Source organism: Pelodiscus sinensis, chromosome 6, assembly GCF_052426305.1.
Source record: "Pelodiscus sinensis isolate ZL-2025 chromosome 6, ASM5242630v1, whole genome shotgun sequence".
Taxonomy (NCBI): Eukaryota; Metazoa; Chordata; order Testudines; family Trionychidae; genus Pelodiscus; species Pelodiscus sinensis.
Genome location: NC_143057.1, coordinates 82892093 through 82914492, shown reverse-complemented (window position 1 = coordinate 82914492; position 22400 = coordinate 82892093).

Sequence of the window (22400 nt, the reverse complement as noted above, 5' to 3'; positions counted from 1 at the left end):
TTACAGGTGTGGAGTACCATGTGTAAGTGGGATCTGACCATCACGATATCCTTTATACTGAGAGGACTTAACTTCCTGGATAAACACAAAGCCCAGGTCTACACTAGGGAGTTATTTCGAAATAACCTCCCCTTATTTCAAAATAATAAGCAGAGTGTCCACACTACCAAACCTGTTATTTCAAAATACCATACGGGCTGGTTATTTCAAAATAATAACTCCTGCTTTCCTCAGAGAATAATGCGTATTTTAAAATAGGGTTAGTGTGGACGCTCTATTGCTGCTATTTTGAAATAACTACTCCCCAGTGCTTCCTGGGGTTCTAAGTCAAGGGAGTGCATCCACAATAACGGAGCCTGCATTAAACTAATTTCAAGGCTCCCCCAAGGCTACGTCTACACTGCAGCGTATTTTGGGATGTGTAGACAGCGCCAAATTACAAAATAAGCTATTTCAAAATTGACTTGAAATAAGCTATGCACTTTGCGTAGCTCAAGTTGCATGGCTTATTTTGAGTTATGAGTGCAGAGCAGACACCCCCCATAGTGTGGACATGCTATTTTGATTTTGTTACGTTGGGAGTTCTCTCGAATTTAGTTATTTCGCAATAATTTCCTAGGTTAGACATGTCCTAATAGGCCTAAGCAGAGATCTGAGGAATGCCCTTGGGAGACTTCTAGCTCTTAAGTGGCCTTTTACATAGTTTCCTTTGCATTATTAGCTCAACAGCATTCAAACTCTCAGCAGGCTAGTTACCTCACACTTAAAACCCTACTTATAAAAAAAAAATCTCTAGCTTGAGTTATGTGTACTAAAGTTGACTTGGAGCACTCAAGTTATTTTTCAAGTTAACAAGAGACAAGGCTTCAGAGTACTGCTGTAGTAGGCATAACAGATGTGGTCTCCTATGCTCCAGACCAAATAGCACAAACTATATTCATAGTGATATATCAGGAAGCGGGGTGAATCTGACCCACCCTCATTGTCCAGTTCCACCCAATCCAAAGAGTTAATTTCAGACGTCACTTCTATTTGAGAAGGCAAGAAATGAAAGAAAATCATCAGCCTCAACTAAGCTTTCTGGGATGAATGCAGATGGAAAGGAAAAACTGTCTTGTCTTCAAGAATCTGAAGCAGATGGACCTAAGCCATCACAAGTACTAACAGACTGGAACGAATGATCTGCCAAGAAAAGCAAAGGAACAATGGGAAGATTAAAAGCTCTAGTTGGCCGCCACACAATGGTGTGACTAATTTTGTAAACATACACTGTTAAAAATCCTGCTTCAAGTTCCCAGAAATCTTGTCACTGTATGGGGAAAACACTCCCAGCAAGCTGACATTCATATGGTTAATGAGGACAAGATCATATATTATAAACAGATGGCTAATAAAGTACGTTATGGAAACAGCAGCACACAGTATTTTACATTTTATGTTGTGGTTTTGTCCATAATGGTTTAAATAAGATTGTTAACTAACCATGCACAGGTATGGGACCCACATCACCCAGCGGTTGAACCAGCATAGGGAGTCAAGAATGCCAGGCCAGAATCTGAATAGGGTGGAGCTATTGAGGCTGGAAAAAGTTGGACAGTTCTGTGCCAACTTGGTCCCTAAGATCGATCAGAACAGTTGTAAGGCCGTTCTAAGTTATAATGTACATGTACAGTCCCTAGGTGCCATTCCATTGGCAGGGGATAATGAAACAGAGATACCACAGCATCTCCTTGTGCCCACTTGCCATAATCTCAGTGCCAGGAGCTGATGTGGCTAGAAGTCACTACAGCTGTTCTGTAACACCATCACATTTCCTAATCCACAGAGGAATCCTCTGCCAGGTGGTGCTACTGGCTTTAGGGTAGCTTTGCCCTACTACGCCTGCACAAAGCTGCCTGTAACATGCTGGGACTCACCGCCACAGCACCTCCTACTGGTCACCCTAGGAATTAGCTCTTCAGCTCTGGAGCGCCCCCTTTCGGCCGGTATCACACCTGCTGTTACCTTTTTTTCCCCACCTGTGTGTATTAGGACCTGCATCCCTCCTAGACTGTGGCACCTTTCCCTCTGGGTACTGCCTTGCCACATGACCCACACACTCTGGGGTCCTTCTCAGAGAATCCTCAACCCCCTTTGCCTACCTTGCCTCAGTGACCCACTGCCAGTCATCATCTAGCCTGCAGTCAGAAATGGCCACTCATCATTGGCAAGGAGGTGTGGACCTGCTGCCTTTGCCTACCCTGGTTGCCCCCCTGCAGCTCCTAGTAATTGCTTCAGGCCCTGCAGCCTGGGAGCTTGCCTGGCCAGAGCTTCCCTCACTCTGCCTGCTTCTCCCCAGCTCTGCTCCAAGTCAGAAAGCCTCTGGCTTCCCTGGCAGCTAGGTCCCGCCTAGCTGGAGCAAGAGTGAGTCAGTGTCTTTCCTCCCTAGCAGGAGCCTTTATTTATACTGCCCTCAGCTGGGCCCTAATTGGCTAATATCTGTGACAGCTGCTGGCTCCTCAGCTTCAGCCCTTTCCCTGGGCTGGGTTTTAACCGTTAAAGGGCCAGTGCATGGCAGCCATCCTGTCACACTGGCTCAAAGGAGCTAAATATCACACCTCCAAAATGAAAGAGAAAATTTAGGAGGAGCGAATGAGATGCCTGGAATGTGCTGATCACATTGCAATGTGAGTTAATATCCCTCTGTACCAAGTGGATCAGAAGTTCTTCAAATGGCCACAATGGATCCACAACCTCTAATTTACACAAACTGAGTGTCTGCCTCCATTAGCACAATCACTTTGGATACCATGCTGGGGTGCTGATCCAGTGACAATTCAAAAGGGAAAATCTCAATTACAGAATTACCACAGCCATTTTCTGTAGCTTTCAAGCCTTCTTTGAGTGTTTCCCACTCAAATCCAACCAAGCTCTACACTACTTAGTGCTTGCTGTTACTGGAAAGGTTGCAACGGTCCAGCTGCACTGCTGTAGCACTTCAGTGTAGACACTACCTGTGCTGTCATGGACAGGAGAAGTTTTCCCACAGCGTAAGTAATCCAGCTTTCAGTTATCAAGTGAGCAAAAAGACTCCCTTTTGATTTTTTCTTCTGAGCTTCCCATCACCTCATCTCTGCCTTGCAACCAAACTGTGCCGCCTTCTGATGAATACAAGTTTCCTTAAATGCAGGCTCAGCAACTAAGTTTTCCACCATTTCTTTGGCAGCAGCAATGGCATCCTCAAATCTATTGTCTCGTAGGCCACAACAACGTCCAGGCAGTTTCTCAAAGCAGTAGTGGTCACAAAATCCATCAAGTGAGTTTGCAATGCCCCTGCCTACAATGTGTCCCTGGAACAGGATATAATACCAAACCACACCTGAGACCAGAAATTTGAAATTAGTGAGCTGCTTTGTCAGGCATTGTGCCTCATGTCCGATGTAGATCGCAGCTTTACACAACTTCACCAGTTCCATTAGGGCAAACCTCAGTCACTTGGTACCTCACTGACCTAACGCTGTCACTGTGGCTCTTCCAGCAGGTGCCATTTAGTGGCTTCATGGTTAGGTCCATGAATATTGTCTATGAGGATCTTCCATCTGATAGCTGATGCTGAAAATAGGGTGTATGCCTTTTGCATTACTCTGAACAGAGGCATGGAATCTAAAGAAGATGATGATATATCTGACACATCCCAGGTTGAGGGAATGATAGTTTCAAATCACAAAGCAAGTTTCTGGATTCAGCACAAGGATCCTTGCCTAGATGCCACTGTTTCTTCTATTCATAAGCACGTCATTGTCATAGCCTTGGTTGTGGCAGTCCTGAAGTTTGATTTTATTCCAACACTTCTGTTAGGCTTTTTCCAGAAGAGCTATCTACAGACTGGAAACGGATAAAGTGTTCCTTTACTTGGATACAGCCATCCTTGCCATCAATAAATCTTACTGTCAATGCCATCTTTCCACTCTGACTAATGTCAGGAGTGTGGTTCATTATTACAGTGCAGTACTTCACTTTGCAGAGCTGCATCAATATGTTATCAAGCACCTTCCTTGTCATAAGATCAGTCAATTTGTTTTGAATTATTTTGCTGCAATAATGGTCCGTAACTTCTTGAAAAATGACAGATTGAACCTCTCCAGTCCAATACCTTCAGAACCAGGGGCGGATATAGGGCAGGGCGAGCGGGGCGGCCACCCCGGGCCACGCACTTCAAGAAGCCCCGCGCATGCGCCGTGGCACCACCGCGCATGTGCCGTGGCAAAGGGGGGCCCCACAAAGTGGTCATCTGCCCCTGCTCAGGACCTGACTGGTGATGAACCAGAGAATTTGCCGAACCATGGGAGGTCAATATACTAGAAGTATTATCAACTCTTCCACTGCTTACTGGGCTCTTAGACAACATTTAGGGGTAAATTAGAGCTAAATAATAGAACACTGAGAGCCAGGACTGGTGGCTGTAAACAAACTTTAGGGGACTATGGGAAACTTGGTCACACCCGTGATAAGTGGACATTTGACTAACTAAAATCATGCTGAATCATGGATTTTACCAGACCAGAGAGTACCAGACTAGAGAGGTTCAACCTCATATTTCCCAAGGAACTCTAACTCACTGAGGAAATTACCATTATGTTTAGTGAACATCTTATGTGATGAGACCTGGAAAGCCAAAGTATGCTTTGCAAGGAAGTGAGTAATTAAGCTCAGATGCTCAAGTACATTCCTCCAATGCTGGACTTCTAAAATAACAACACTTTGGTTTTCTGCATCTATGAATTTATTCTGATTAAGCCTGAACTTTACCTCCATCCATTTGAAGCAGGCAATAAAATGGCAAGATGACTTTTCATATTACTTCAGAGCATCAGCTAGATTATGCCAGTAATTGTACCCAGAAAGCACAAGCAACAGTTTGGTATTCTTATTAAATATTTTATAACAAAAACAGAGAACTTTGTCCATTGAATTTAAGTAAATTAGCCAACATCAATTCAGTTTCTCACCAGTTTTGAGCACTCTTTCACAGTGTGTTTTTGAGACATGTTTTTGAGACTTCTGCTCATTTACTGGAAACCTCAATTTTGCCCAGCCTGTTCAAAATTGTACAATCAAGATAGGCAGAGTTTAGGATGTCTGATCATAAAGCAGGATCTTAGATATTCTCCTTATATATCCACAAGGGCATGTCTGACAACATTCTAGGAAATTCAAGGAGAATGTAGTTCTCAGAAAGTCTGGAAGGTTCCATATGATTCTACAGAGGTCCAGAACATTCTAGGAAGTTAGTGAAAAATGAATCCACATATGGAATATCTGAATTGTTTTCCTTCTAACAGTCTATTTTTTCTTTTGTTGCTAACAACAAAAACAGCACCTCAAGCCCAGGCCCCCTCCAGCCTAGCAACCCAGGTGGCTGCCTGTGTCACCTGTGTCTAAATCTGGCTCTGAGGCTATATATGTCCATGATCTCCACCAGTTCTCTGGTCATGACCATGCCCCTTCTCTTTTATACATCTGCAGTACACAGTGGACTGCGTTCCCATGCAAGGTCATCACTAATATCTGTATTCTCTCTAACAGCTCAGTTAAGAAATCACTGTTGGTGAGCAAAGCAAAGCATTCTGTGCATACTCAATTGGGTAACAATAAATGATGACTGACTGTTTTCAGAATGAACTGCTGCCTCTTTGAGGTAAATAACAGCATAAATCAAATGCTCCAGTTTTCACATCAGGCTCTAGCTACTTGAGTTATTATTTTATCTGGATGAAGAACACATTTTGTTAGGTTATTGGCTTTTAAAGGAAACTAAGTTCTTCACACAGTAATTTCTCAGTTACACATGTCTATACTGCCTGAATAGATTTTTTTTACATCCACCTTTTCTTTTTCTTTTCCCCCTATGAGATCCTTGTTGCCAGGAGGGGGATTCATAAGTTTCAGGCCCAATTTTGACAGATTAAGGACCAGATCAGGCCCTGCCTGACTTGGCAACAAGGTACACACAAAGGCACAAAGAGGAGCTGCCTTCTTTCCTTGACCTCTCTGCCCCTTGACACAAGGACTGCTTCCTTTAATGTCCTGGATAACCCTCCATTCCACACCAGTACAGCTGTCCTGGCAGAGAAGCAAGCCAAGCTATTCTGAGAGGTGCAATAATGCCTGGAATTTCCCCACAGTGTTTGGGAAGATACAAGACATAGTTCTTAAAAGTCCCTTTATGTTGAGTCTTTATTAAGCATAGTCACTTCTGTTTCCCTTGACCGAATGCTCCCCACCACTTTCTCACCTAATCCTTACATTTATTTTGTTGCATGCTGCTCATTTGCTGCTATAAGATCCATTTTCCTGGCTCTCCTATAACTGTTCTGAATATTGATTGTCAAGCTTCAAGCCTTTCCTATTTCTTAATCTCAGCTGAACAAAATGGATTAATCAGTGAGGATTATTTATATAGTTGCTGTCACTGATTAATTTTGCTCTGGAGCATTTTAAAGAAAAACATGGGCTATTTTAATAATGTTGATGTATCAGTAAATAAATTTTTGAAATGAATTGTAGTGTGTCAGTTTTGGCAGTATGACAGTGTGGTGCTCTCTAGGGCAAAACTGAGCTCAGTAAAACCAACTCCCTAATAATTTTTACAGAACTCTTCGTTTGGGCTTAGATAGCTATTATACTGAAGACAAATAATTATTAAAAAAACAGGAAAGGCAATATGTCTAGTGGTCAAAGCATGAGACTGGCTTTGATTTGCTGTGTAATCTTGAGCAAATCACAACCAACCTGTGTCTCAGTTTCCTATTCTGTATGATGGGGATAATGATCCTTGCTCCATTCACAAAACTGAGTGAAATTATATCCTCACTGAAATCAACAGGAATTTTGCCACTGATTTCAGTAGAGACAGGCTTTCACTCAGGATCTGAATGAGATTCATTCTATAAAGGCACCATATTAATTATTGCAACACATACGATGTACATTGAAAATCTGCATGGAGATTTTCATTATAAGAAGATTCTATAACCAGCATAACAAATATCCAACCAAAGCAAAATAATTCTTAACAAGACAGAATATAATCTGTGGTACAGCTATATCTCAGTTCTGTAGATTTTAGTTGTGGTACACAGTGTATAAATATAAATATAGCAGCTTAAATACCAGATTTTTCCTATGATTTCAAATAACTTCTTCAAGTATCACAACCAGAGCTGTATAAACCCATCTGGCCTGTAACTCCGTCATAGTAATCGTAGTAGAAGCTCTGTGTGAACCAGTATCTCTGAAAATCAGGCCTCAGCTGCCTCAAGTTGAGATGAACTGAGGTTCTCAAAATGTTTGAAAATGTGGAGAGGAAAGGGACTGATCCTGCTCCCTTTTAACGGAAAGGAAATTCTGCCTTTGACTTCAGTTAGAACAGACTTTGTCCCTATGTGCAAAACTGGGAAGAAAACTCAAAAAGTTTTAACTCAATCTCTTATCAGCTCCTTAAAAACACCTCCTTAGAATGTACAGGAGCACAGTGGTATAAAGCACAGAACTAAATTTCCAATTTGAATCACTAAAGCCAGAAAATAGGAAATCCCTTCATAGTCTGAGGCAGTCCTCATTAACACAGCAATTGACTATTTTTGGGAGAGTAAGTGAGTCTGTGTCTCATACCAAAAATAAAGGTAAAATACAGTTCTTTCTCTTTCCCTTCAAGCTTTGCTTAAATACTATATTAAACTGATCTTTCCAGTGAGTGGTGAATCACACAGTGGAGTGGGAACACTTCCTGGTTCTCCATTTCAGGCTGGGTAATAGTATGGCACTCAGCATCGGAGTATCTGTATGTCTATGACGTGCAGCTCTTCATAGCAATCGATCATTTGGCATGCTGTGATGGACAACTTGACTGAGAAATGTCCTTTCACCTAATGTTTCCTCTTGCTTGATAGTCTTTTCAGTGGTTGGAAATCGAAAGGGATGTCATCTCCAGATGATTATCAGTTGTTTATAGCCTAGGTTATAGAACAGACATGGCAAGTAGCTTCCTCAGTACTTTAATGGAAAACAAATGTTCATGGAATTAGCGATGAATCAGAGTTCAGCTACACAAAATGTACAGGTATGCCAACCTACTTAAGTATCTGTAAGAAATATGCCTTTAAAAAGCCAGGCTTGTTAGGAGGGAATTCTGGAGCCATAGAAGCCCAGGATTCAGATGTCTGGATCTATTTAGCAACACTTCATCATGGGTTGAGCTTTAGATTTAAGCATATTTAAGCAAGTTCAACCATTCACCATTTTCTTTAGTGATTTTAATAATGGAGTGGAGAGCACACTAATCAAAATGAGCCAATGACACCAAGGGATTGCAAGAGGATAGAAATAGAATTCACAGTGACCATAATAAACTGGAGGGCTGGCCTGAAATCAACCAGATGAAATTTAACAGAGACAAGTGCAGTGGATTACATTTAGGATGCGAACAAACAAACCCCAAACGCACAGCTACAAAATAGGGTCTAATTGAAGAGGCAACAGAAAGATATGCACAAATTGGTAAGTACCCAGAGGAAAGCAGTACACATGATAAGAAGTTTGGAAAACCTGATCTATGAAGAAAGGTTTAAAAAAAACTGGGCGGCTATGTCTAGACTGGCCAGTTTTTCTGGAAAATCAACCGCTTTTCCGGAAAAACTTGCCAGCTGTCTACACTGGCTGCTTGAATTTCCGCAAAAGCACTGACTTCCTACTGTAAGAAATCAGTGCTTCTTGCGGAAATACTATTCTGCTCCCGTTCAAAGCTTTTGCGCAAAAGGGCCAGTGTAGACAGCTCAGATTTGTTTTCTGCAAAAAAAAACCCGATTGTGAAAATGGCGATCGGGGCTTTTTTGCAGAAAAGCACGTCTAGATTGACAAAAAGTGCTTTTGTGGAAAAGCGTCCATGCCGATCTAGATGCTCTGTTCCGAAAATGCTTTTAATGGAAAACTTCTCCGTTAAAAGCATTTCCAGAAAATCATGCCAATCTAGATGCAGCCAGCATGTTTAATCTTGAGAAAAGAAGACTGTTGGGGGATCCGATAACAGTCTTCAAATATGTTAAGGGCTGTTATAAAGAGAACAGTGATCTATTGTCCTCCTTGTACACTAAAGATAGGACAAAAAATAATGGGCTTAATTTACTTAGGGGAAATTTAGGTTAAATGGGAAGAAAAACTTTGCAATATTATTAAGCATTGGAATAAGCTTCCAAGGGAGATTGTAGGATCCCAGCTATTGGGTGTATTTAAAAACAGGATAGATAAACATGTCAAGGATGGTCTAAGTATATTTGATCTTGTGTCAGTGCAGGGGCAGTATGAGAATCTCTCTCAAGGTCCCTTTCAGTCCTACTTTTCTGTTTCTATGTACTTTTGCATTTATTGAATAGAAATTGTCTTAATCGGTGCTTATTGTGGCCAAGAGCTCTGCATGCATTTTTACCACAAATCTCAAAGTTCTATAGAAGATGACTCCCATGTGGAATAGATCTAAAATGTATACCAGACCTATCAAAATTCTCATGGAAAATAATTGAACATTTCCATATCCCAGGAAATACCATCTGGGAGAACCCAGAAAGGACATCTCTATCACTATTGCTAAGTAGGTCACCACATCCATCTTCTGACATTACTGTATCGACAGTATATCATGATCCAGGTTTACCTCCCCATTAAGGCATAAACCAGGGCTAGGAAACCACAGTCCTGGGGGCCGGATGCAGGCCGCCAACTTGTCTGGATCTGACTTCCAATGCTCAGGGGAGCCCATGCTGGTGCTCCAGTCCCCCTGCTGTTGCCCTGGGGCTGGAGCACACAAAAGCTACTAGGCTGGGCCCCCCTAGGCTCTGGTATGCAAGGGGAATGTGGGAGTTGGGGGCCACATCAGTGGGAGCTTGTTTGGTTGGTTGGTTTTGTTTCTCACTTGTGTGCAGCCCCGTACTGATTTTTATGTGAGTCAGTGGCCCCCAACACAAAAAAGGTTCTCCATCCCTGGCATAAACCCTAGGGCTACGTCTACACTGCTTTTAACAGAAAAGTTTTCCATTAAAAGCATTTTCGGAAAAGCGCGTCTAGATTGGCAGGATGCTTTTCTGCAAAAGCACTTTTTGCGGAAAAGCATCCATGGCCAATCTAGACACGGTTTTCCGCAAAAAAGCCCTGATCGCTTTTTTCACAATCGGGGCTTTTTTGTGGAAAACAGTACTATGCTGTCTACACTGGCCCTTTTGCTCAAAAGTCTTTCGGAAAATGACTTTTGCCCGAACGGGAGCAGCATAGTTTTTCCGGAAAAGCACTGATGATTTTACATGAGATCGTCAGTGCTTTTCCGGAAATTCAAGTGGCCAGTGTAGACAGCTGGCAAGTTTTTCCGCAAAAGCAGATGATTTTGCGGAAAAACTTGCCAGTCTAGACACAGCCTAGTTGAGTAGGGGCTTAGTCTACAAATATAGTGTCCTTCATTTTAAATTTCCTTGCCAAACCCCACAGAGCTAGCTCCTAGTGCAGTCACTTAGCTAGAAGCAGATAAAATTAATTAAGAGAACAGGACAAGAAAGGACATATGGGAAAGAGCAACTGCTGGAGCAGAACATACACCTTCTGTCTAAAAGTAAAAAGATTCAGTCTTCCTTTGTATTGCTTCTAGAGTTCTCTTGAACAAATATTATTTCAGACTCTCCAGCGCAATCATTATCTATACATTTTCTGGGTGATCTGAATTGAAATGCATTCAGAGAGGGTGAATTTATGTATAAAACAGAGTGTTCCTTAGATCTTTGGAAGTAAGCAGGCCTCCAAGACATGGTGCATTTTGGAAAGGTTATTAATCAATGACAGGAGGGTTGGTCCTGTTTCCTGGAAGTATATGGTAGCATTTAACTGGCTTAATTTTATGATTCTTCAGTTTGTGTGTATTTGTACACACACACACACACACACACACATTGGAGTCAACAGCTGCCCCTGGGCAAGATGTGATGTGATGGTTCTGCACCTCCCAGAAGGCTATGGGCAGAAGGGCCTCTACACCACCTGGACCATGGTATGCCCCCCATCCAGTGGCGATTTGAAAGTCCCAGGGCTCTAGCTGCCTGCCCCAGAGCAACTGATCTCCCCTCCCTCCCAGTTGGCGGGTCCGCACACATACACACTGTGAATTCCACAGATGAAATCCTGGCCTTATTGAAGTAAATGGAATTTTTCCATTGATTTCAGTGGAGGATTTCACCATGTGTGTTTAACATGTTGCTAGAGCAATGATAGTTTTTATATTAACTCCTTGAATTCCCCCCTTTCTTTACAAAAATAATAGAAAACACTAAGTCCCACAGGAAGAAGGTTTCTCTTAATTCTACTTGGCAGTGAGAGGTAACATCACCCCCTACCACGTGAGAAAGGGTTTGGGATGCAGACACAGTTTGGAACATGAAACAGGTTCTCAGAAAGCTATAAGCAACAATACTAAGGACCTCAATGTATTTTTCTCCTTCTGCAGATTTGGAAATGAGAACTGTGACCATGATTGGCAGGGCCATTTTATGGTATGAAAAAATGTTGTTTCTCCAGAACTAAACAAGACAGTGAACAAAGCTGATGATTAGCTTGGAGAAGTTATATATAGCATTTCTTTCCTCTGACACAGCTTCCATATGATCTCTTTTTGGGGCACTCATACTATGACCATTGCAATGACAAATGCTGTGGAGGAACCAACAAAAGAGGGCTATATTAAATGCATGTCCTCCTTTTGTAGGACTATCTGTATCTGTCTTTATTTATGGTAAAAAATTTTGGACTTGAGCTAGGTGTTCCTCTTGTTCCTCTAACTCTCTCCACATTTAAAATGCACATTGAAAAGATGCAAACTTTAAAAAAAATTACAAAGAGTAAGTACAGCATAAAATGCAGAAAACAGGCAATTTATTCAAAAGAGGCCATCCACTTTTATCCAAAGTGGGGTTTGGGGAAAGCCTTCAAGAAAGATGAAGGGTACTCTTCATGGTGAAGTATGGAAAATCCTTCAGGATGACTAAAGTAGGAAACTGTTAAAGTGATGTGGGAACAGTAAAGAACAATAGTAACACAGACTAGAGAGATACCAATAAAACAGTTCACTATGTACAAACTCTTTTCTGAAGAACACTGATACGTCAAACATCAGGTGCAACTTCCAGAGACCCTAGGAGGAAAATGCTATTCAATTCCCAGTGAGCATGGCATTTAAAGGAAATGAGTGTTTTGCTGAGGTAGATTAGAAGAAAGAAATTGTTTAGACACTGTTCAGAGATGAACAAAGTCCTTGAGGATGTCTCGAAGAAGTACACTAATTAGAGTATTACTGAATAATCGTAGCGATCCATTCTAAATTGTGATTAAGAGAACCAAAATTAGAGCAAACTGATTTCTATTTCACTTCAAGCCAACTTCAAGCCTATCTGTTGTCATAAAAACAATTCACACAATATCTGATTTAGACAATTCAAACAGCCTCCACTGCTGTACACACATCTTCCCATTACTTACTCTAACTTTTTTGTAACAAAACTATGGATTCACCTGAAATGTATGGAAACATTTTTTTCTTGAAATGTACAAGTGAAGGGGAACCTATTGCATATTAAATCACTTTCTGAATTCCTGAGAATAAAAATGTTTCATTCCAGCATGGTTTCTATAACTCTTGGAATGGCTCCTATGGCACTACTGTTCCTCTAGCTAGAGAAGGAAGTCTCTCTTCAAGATCATTATGATGAATGTTGCAATGAACTGGCCCTATTCAAACAAATGCTGTTTCCATGGTTATTAGGTAACATGCATATGCGCATGGCATGTAGACATTGATTGATATACAATGTCCACAGATCGCTAAAAAGACTTGACTGATTTTCCAGCTGCAAGCCTTATGTCTTGCTTTATCTTTATTCCAGGAAGCTTCTTAATATTCAAACTGAATTGCTCAGTTTTCATCAGTTGTATTACCCAGACTCACCCTTTCATAGGCTATGAAACTGAGTCACACTAAGTAGCTAGAGTTCAGTGTTCATGGATTTGCCTGTAAATAGAGACCTACACATACACTATATTGTCTTCTGTGCATTGTTACCCTCAACATATTTAAACAATTTGTATATTTTTTCCATCAGGCTACGTTATCCTACTGATGATTCTAGGGATGTTATGATATTGATTAATAGAAGGCAACTGCACATACTAGATTTCATTATTAATGATTAAAGTCGTTTGGTGATATTACACCGTGATCGCTGTAATTTTGTTCAGTAGCAGCATATTCTTCTTACTGAAAATGAAAGCTCAATCTGTAGAGGTGCAAACTCTACATGCACAACCCCACTGTCTAGGATTTGCACACAGACCCTTCATGTATTATTTGCTTTTTGTCTGGAGACTCTTTTTGGATTACAAATGACTAATTTTAAATATGCCTTATTTGTATCATGCTTTTCAGATTGGCCTTTATTTATCTGCTCATTACTCATGATTATCATGGGTTTTCAAATGATTTGCCACTTGGATAGAGCAATTGAAGAGACATTGGTTGTGACGTCAAAAAATTAGCAGAAACCTGAAGGCAAAGATAAGGACAGAGTGGAACCACAGTAGCACTGTTATTTTACATTGTAATGTATCATTTTAGCTGTTGTCCCTGTCACTGTGTGATTATACCATGAACTATAGAAGTGGATCTGTGAAGACACTATTGAGCAAAACACACACCATCTTTGAAACCAGCCAAGGAAAAATGAAATATTTTCATCCATGCTTAAAAACACTTGTGGCTACTAACCAGGTAGGTTGCTGAATTAATATAAATGTTATGTTCATAACTAATAGGAAAGAATACTGCTTTTCTGCATTTTTATTGGGTTAAAATCAAAATACACAATACTTGTCCTTTTGGGTATGTCTACACTACCCCCCTAGATATTTGCTGAGTTTTACAACAGGCCACATAAGAAGGACTAGCAAGACCAGTACAAATTAAAATTTCATACAACTTACGTATACTGTACATTGAAAAGTAAGTAAAATATTTATATTCCAAGTCATTTATTCTATAATTATATGATAGAAATGAGAAGAAAGCAATTTTTCAGTGTATTGTGGATTTTTTATATACTTATATCTTATTTTGTAAGCAAGTAGTTTAAGGAAGGTGAAATTTGAGATATATATGTTAGACTCTTGAATAGGTACAATAGTCTGGAAAGTATGAAAGCCATTGAGCTATATCACGTACTAGCACCCAGTTCCATTTTCTTTCTTCACTGCTATCAGTCCTACTGCAATCAAACTGATTGATTATGCAATGTATAGATTGTGGCAGAAAGGAAGCATTAGGCCTATTCTCCACTTCATTTGAAAGAGAACTTTGAAGCTACATGCAGGGCCGGATTAAGGGGGGGCGCAAGCCGGGCCGCTGCCCGGGGCACCAACCTATGGGGGGCGCCTGATGGCAGCTGTAAGGAGTACCGCATGCCCGGCCACGTGGCGCCCCTTAGAGCTGCAATCAGGCGCCACACACCCGGGGCCGGGGGCCGCACGGTGCCCCTTAGACTGCCATCAGGCGTCGTGTGCCCGATTGCAGCTTTAAGGTGCACAGTGTGCACAGGGCAGGGCCGTGTATGCGCTGTGTGCCCGGGGGCAGAGCCACGCATGTGTCATGCGCCCGCTGCCCGGGGCGCAGGAATGGCTTGAGCCGGCCCTGGCTGCACAAACCCCTTCCTAAGACATGATCTACACCAACATAGGTCAATGTCACTCAGGGCTGTGAAAAAAGTCATACCCTGAGCTGAGCACTGTAGTTAGATCAATCTAAACCCTGCCTAACCTTAGCTACTGCCCCCAAAGAGGTGGCTAACCTACATCATGGGAAAGATTCCTTTGTCGTTGTAGGAAGCATATACATTCTGACACTACAGTGCAATGCTGTAGCTGCTGCAGTGTAGCCACAGCCTAAAATGACACATCCTCAAGCTCTGTGGAAAAAAAGATCAAGAAGTGGCTGGATGGCAGTGCTTAATTTGTGCCAGGGCTTGTCACCACTGAGCCCTAGCACCTGTAAGCTTGGCAGCTCACAGTTTCAGTCACTCTGGACTTACCATGTCAGTTAGGAAGGTAAAAAAATTACAGACCCCTGACATCTAGTTGCTTGAGCCATGACGTCACTGTCCTTACAAAGAAAGCACTGATGGGTGGCCAATTTCAACTGAAATTAGACCAATATTAGGTCAACACATGAAGGTCAAGTGTCAGTAGAAAGATGACTTCTTCCTCAGTAGTATGAAGTTTTCCATATGGACAGGGCAGGTATTGGCTATTATAATATGAGATATGTTTGTTACTTTATTATTTAAAATCTTAGCCCTGGTCTACACTAGGAAGTTATTTATTACAATATAATTCCCCTTATTTCAAAACAATAAGCAGTGCATCCACACTATCAAGCCTGTTACTTTGAAATAAGGGTCTGGTTATTTCAAAATAATAAGTTTTGCTTTCCAGGAGGAATAATGCTTATTTCGAAATAGTGGGAATGTGGACACTACACTGCTGCTATTTCAAAATAACTACACCCCAGAATCATTCAAAGTAATTACTTCCTAGTGCTTCCTGGAGCTCTAAGTCGAGGTAGTGTGTCCACGTTAAAGGAGCCTGCCTCAGACTAATAGGCTTCCCTCTAGTGTGGACGTGCTATTTTGAAATAGCTATTTCAGGAGTTATTATTTCAAAATAACTTATTTTGAAATAATTTCCTAGTGTAGACATGCCCTTTAGAGTTCTGTTATATGCTATTTTGAGTTTTTCTTTTACTCTTTTTGGAGTTGGGGTCTTAAGACAAGAAAAATGAGAACAAGCTGACTGTCTTGGCTATATGTATTACTCTTTTTTTATGTTAATGATTTCAGTAAAAAGCTATATTATAAAAGAGTATATGTCCTTGGAACACTATTTGTTAAAAAGAATGTGGCACAAAGAACTGGCTAAAAACAGTCACTGTCTTAGAAAAATTAAATCAGATAATCTCTATGCCCCAGCCTTCTGCACTCTATAGTCCCCCTGCACGCAATCCTCACTGCACAATCTCCTGCCCATTCAGTTCCTCAGATCCCCGCCCAGCCATGTTCTCCTCATTTCCTGGTTCCTTCTTCCTACTGGTTCCCTCCCCAGACCCAGTCCTTGTCTTTCTCCATTGATCTTGCATGGGTTGCCTGCCCAGCCCCAGTCTTCTCCCTCAGAACTCAGCAGCTACCTCTTGCTCACTCCTTGGATTCTTTCCTTTGTACCACATTTCATAGCAGTCTCCCACCAGTCTTCAACAACGTCATCCTCTCGCTTTTGAAAGTGATGAGGCCTCCCCCTGTTCTGGTGCCCCTGTCCATGTTGGGAACCTCTATGCTAGTAAGATGTTATAAAAATATTATGAGAGGCTATGTCTAGATTATAAAGAAAAGTCAGAAAAAGAGACGCAAATTGAGAACCTCAATTTGTGTATCTTTTTCTGCTTTTCTTTCAAAAGAGGTTTTTCCAAAATTTGGTGCATCTACATGGAAAAAACCTGCTATTTTGAGCCTTCCCTTCTTCCTCGTAAAATGAGGTTTACAGGGATGGCAAAATAATGCATCTGCTTTTTCAGAAATTTTTCCAAAAAAGTATTCTTTGGACACGATATTACTTTTCCAGGATACCTCCAGTATCCCAGAAAAGTGCTGCAGTTGAGACATAGCTGAAGATGTGGTATAAGACATACCCAAACCATTAACTCATTAATTCATTGGATTGTGTGTTATTTAAGCTTTTATTTAAGTACAGAATTAAGCCTTATTGTAGTGGGATATCACACCACTACAAAGCAAAGACCAGCATAAAGTACAACAATCAATAGTCTACATACTCTAAAATCCACATGCTGACTTGAGTTGTCTTGAAAACTGCCATGTCTCATAAAAACCTCTGAAACCTGGAAATACAGAGCTATAGTACACATCATATTATGATGGAGCTTTCCACAATTTTTATGGAAATGCAAGACATAACTAGAACATGCTCTATGCAAAAAACTCCATATGAGATATCATTGAAAAGATTGTAATCTACTGAATATAGTTATCCCAGATTATTAATATAATCATGATAAGTGATGGCCATTAGTAATGCTCAAGGAACTTAATGGCCCAATTATGATAATGATAAGTGAATGGACTTGTTTTTCCTGTAAGCCTCGGAGGAGGGGCTATGAAGACATGTGGCTGTCACCTGATGCTGGGACCTATCTTGGATACTATATTGTTCCACAAGTGCAGAGGGGAAGTTTATACTGAACACTAATGACTCCTGCCTTATGCAAAACCTATTTTGGGAAGGAGGAGTGGGGAAAGAAGTAACCTTGGTTGTCAGGTCTCCCTAGCTACCTCACCCAAGATCTCAGACTGAAGTGGGGGAAGAAATGGGTCCAGACTGGAAAGCGTTCCAGTGTGTGAAAGAAGCTTATTAGAACAACTTTGAAGGTGAGATATTACATGTAACCAGTTTCTTAGTGTATTAAGCTTAGTTTGCATGTTCTGTTTGATTTTATTTAGTAACCTACCTTGTTTTGTGTGCTCTCTGATGATCACATAAATCCTACCCAATTTCACTGAATAAATCACTTTCATTTATTAATAAACCCAGTGTAAATAATTGTCACCGGGGGAAGAATAGATTCGGTGCATAGCTCTCTTTACATTGAGAAAGAGGGTGAATTTCATAAACGTATACTGTACAAATTTCTGTACAGCATAAGACAAATTTTTCAGGGGTTCAGCTCCCAGAGGAGGTGTGTATCTGAGTGCTGGAGACAGGTATCTCACTGTATTGTTTTCAGCTAAGGTCTGCAGTTTTGGGGGTGTGACCCAGACCTTGTGTCTGTGTTGTAGCAGGAAACCATTTCTGACTCAACAAGATAAAGTACTGGGGCCTAAGCTGTCAGGGAAAACAAGCTCAGGGTGGGGTCTTAGCACATTGTGTGACAGCACCAAAGTGGGTCATGAAAACACATGGCACGTATAACAACTTAAACTCTGCCTTCCTTTGAGCCAGACCACCAACAGGGATAAACTGACACAGCTCCATTGAAGATGTTGTGCTAATATGTCCAACTGACTGTCTGGCTCTTAAACAGTTAATAAGTTCCTGTCAATTATAATCAACATTGCCTTCCCTGACACTAACTCAATTTCTGTCCTGTCTTGTATAGATACACAAATATCACACATGAATACCACAGATACACTTACTGATCAAAGTTACTGCTAATTTCTTTTGAAATTCGTAAGTAGGGATAACAATAGGTAAAGTGTAATGCTCATTCAATATAAGCTTTTATATTATGTTAATGCTGAAATAATGGTAAACTACCTTATGTATTATAATCTATTAATTGATGTTTCCTACTTTTGTCTTATAAACTATTAGTTTCATGTGACATCACAAGTCATTAGTTATCTGAAAAATCTCTAGGCTGTTTATTTTCAGCTCTCCTTTTAGTGACTATAAAGGACTGCTCTGCTGAACTAGAGTAACACATTTTCTAGTCTGCCCATCCTTAACCACTCAAACTATCTCTGTCCTCTTGTTGATTCAAATTATTTAAAATGAACACACATTTTAGGATACTTAGTGGTTGTCTCTTAGCAACAGAATTTCCTTTTATGGCAACTTGTCTCCCCAGGAGTGTGGTCTGAATATTTTGGGTCAAATTCAACTCTGTATATTTTCTGAAACCTAGTCGGTACCTTCCTTTATATCAGTTTGATTTCCTATAAAAAAGGATTCAGATTACAGAATCAGTGAGTTCCATTATCAAATAAAACATAAATATTTTAGCTCTTTAGATAATCACAAATTCAATTCTATTGTGTACCCCATATCACAAAAAAGGGACATTTCTCTTTCATAAATGCACCAGAAGTTCATGGCTTAGCAAGCTATTTTATAAACATCCATAAAAGATAGTGATCCTGAAGAAGTTATATTTACCACTGATATATGCAACTTTAAGGCTGTGTCTACATTGGCATGATCTTACGCAAATACTCTTTAACGCAAGAGTTCTTGCGTTAAAGTATTTGCACAAGAGAGCGTCTACACTGGCATGTGCCTTTGCGCAAGAGATGTACTTTTGCGCAAGAGCATCCATGCCAGTGTAGACGCTATCTTGTGCAAGAAATTCATGTTGCCTGTCTACACTGGCCTCTTGCGCAAGAGCAGTTGCGCAAGAGGGCTTATTCCTGAGTGGGAGCGCAAGAAGCACTGATTTCACACATTAGAATGTCAGTGTTCTTGCATAAGAACGCCCCACCAATGTAGACAGGCAGCATGTTTTTGCGCAAAAGCGGCCGCTTTGGTGCAAGATAATGCCAATGTAGACACAGCCTAATAGTAATAAAACCCACACTATGTGGATGTCATCAGCACAGTGCTGTTTGACTTACATTTAAATCACTAAGCTAAGTCAATCATGAATTTGCCACATTACTAGAAGAATTTGTTAAACATGGTGTAAGGCCACACTCAGGGTATGGTTGGTCAAGTAGTGTCATCTAGTGGTCAGGACAAAGGCCTGTGTACTGCAGGGTGGTTGTTGGGAGGGAAACCCAGGTCACCAACGGTACATCTACACTGCAACACTATTTCAAAATAACTAGCGCTATTCCAAAATAAATTAGTCCTCATCTACACAGCTGGCAGTTATTTTGACATAGTGTCAAAATATTGTCAAGATGGAGGATGTCTTACTACGACTCTGGTAACTTTCCTTGTATGAGAAATAAGGGAAGTCTGAGGAAGAGTACTCCATTTCAAAATAAGTGCTCTGTAGACACTCCCTATTTCGAAATAAGCTACACAATTTGCATAGCTCAATTTGTATAGCTTATTTCGAGTTAAGCCCTGCAGTGTAGACGCACCCCTGCAGGAGAGCTTCTCCCTTTGACATCACTACCACCTCTGACAAAGATGGATTACCAACACTGACAGGAGAAGCTCTCCTATCAGCATAGTAGCATCTTCATGGAAGCTCCAAAGCAGCACAGCTGCATCACATATTAAAAGTGTAGGTCAGCCCTGAGGGTATGTCTACACTACCCCGCTAGTGCGAACTAGTGGGGTAATGTATGCATACCGAACGTGCAAATGAAGCCTGGGATTTGAATTTCCCGGGCTTTATTTGCATAAGCCGGCCGGCGCCATTTTTAAATGCCGGCTTGTTCAAACCCCGTGCCGCGTGTAGCACGTTCATTTGCACGTTCGGTATGCATACATTACCCCGCTAGTTCGCACTAGCGGGGTAGTGTAGACATACCCTGAGTGACTGGAGGTTGCTTGAGCTTGAGAGTCATGGGTGCCAATTTCATGTGGGGGGAATGTAATGAAAGTCTCTGGGGAGAAAAACTAGCTATGGGAATATTAGCCGTGGGCAGAGACCTTGTGGGGCAGTGGGGAACTAGGAAGAAAGGGCTTGAGGGTTGCTGTGAGGGGAATTGGGTTTTGGGGAGGGAGAATAAACAGTGGTGGATAGTAGGGCAAGCAAGAGAAGTTAGGAGCTCAGGTGAGGAAGCCATGGTACCACCCAGTTCTGCCACTGCATCCCAGCCCACTATGACCAAAACTCTGTCAGTATAGCTCAACCTTCCAGTACCCCAACCACCCTATAGCTCCCAGGTATACCTATGCACCCCAACCTTCCTGTGGCCATGGCTCTGCCAGTGGGCCTCAACTTCCCCTACACCCTCAGCTCTGCCAGCACATCCCAAACTCTGCTCCCCCATCTTCCATTTGTAGACCAGCAATAGAGTGAAGGTATGTTCCCTGCTCGTGGCAGGAGAAGGGACCAGGTCAGGGGCATGACTGGAGATGTGTGCCAAAGCAGGTTGGTGGGGCACCAGCTGATGCATGTTGGGCAGGCGGAGGGGCAGAATGACTGGCTTATTGTGGTAATTGCAGGACATAATATATAGAAAGGCTACATCTAGACTGGCATAATTTTCCGCAAATGCTTTTAACGGAAAAGTTTTCCGTTAAAAGCATTTGCGGAAAAGAGCGTCTAAATTGGCACGGACGCTTTTCCGCAAAAGCACTTTTGCGGAAAACCGTCCATGCCAATCTAGACACGCTTTTGCACAAAAAAGTCCCGATCGCCATTTTCGCAATCAGGGCTTTTTTGCGCAAAACAAATCTGAGTTGTCTACACTGGCCCTTTTGCGCAAAAGGACTTTTGCCCGAACGGGAGCAGCATAGCATTTCCGCAAGAAGCACTGATTTCTTACATGAGATCATCAGTGTTCTTGCGGAAATTCAAGCGGCCAGTGTAGACAGCTGGCAAGTTTTTCCTTGCCAGTCTAGACATAGCCAGAGAGTATATTGGGGTGTGCAACAATTTTTTATGAGGGCCTACTCCAAGAATTGAGTAGGTAGTCAAGGGCTGTACTCTTCCATGATATTAATGTAAGAGATGCAGGTTCTGGGATGGAGCTTGGATGCAGTAAGGTGCTTGGGATAGGGGATTGGGATGCTGAAGCAGATATGAGGTCTGGGAGGGAGTTTGAGTGAAGGAGGGGATTGTGACACGGGGCATGGGGTTGAGGTGCAAGAGCAAGTGGGGTGTGAGGTGCAGGCTCTCGCTGGGAGGTGCTTACCCTAGGCAGCTCCCAGACAGCAGCTCAGCAGGATCTATGAGCGGGCTTCCTGCCTGACATACCCCCACACACTGCTCAAAGTGGCCAGATGCTGGGGCCAGCATGTGCATCTCTGTGCCATGTACCCTTTGCAGGAAGAGGACAAGGCAAGATGTCTGTGCCCACAAACACAGGCCAGACAGCTTCTGTTGGCTGGTTTCCAGCCAATGGATGCTGCAAGAATTGTGTGGGCGGTGCATGGACTCCCCTCCCCTCTCTCCCAGGGACTTTCTGCTCACACAGAGATGCTCACGCTGTCCCCAGCAGCTGGCCACTTTGAGTGGTGTGTGGGAGCGTGGCATGCAGGGAGCCTGCCCAAAGGTCCTGCTGGGTAGCTGGATATTGGTGGCCCAGAAGATCATGGCAGGCTGGATCTAAGGTTTGGCAGGCTGATTCCAGCCTGCAGACTATATTTTGCGTGCCCCTGGCCTATATCATGGATACTAACTCTCAAAAGAAATATATAGTTTCCTGTTTGGAAGAACAAGGACATTCAATGGCAAAAAGCTATGGCAGAACAGAGTCAAGGTTGCTTGGTGATATGTTGGACACTCCTCCCCTGCCTAACAAAATGCTGAGTTGAGCAAAACTCCCGGCAATGTGGCATTAAGGGTGCAATGCAACCTTAACTCTGCCCTGTTTCAG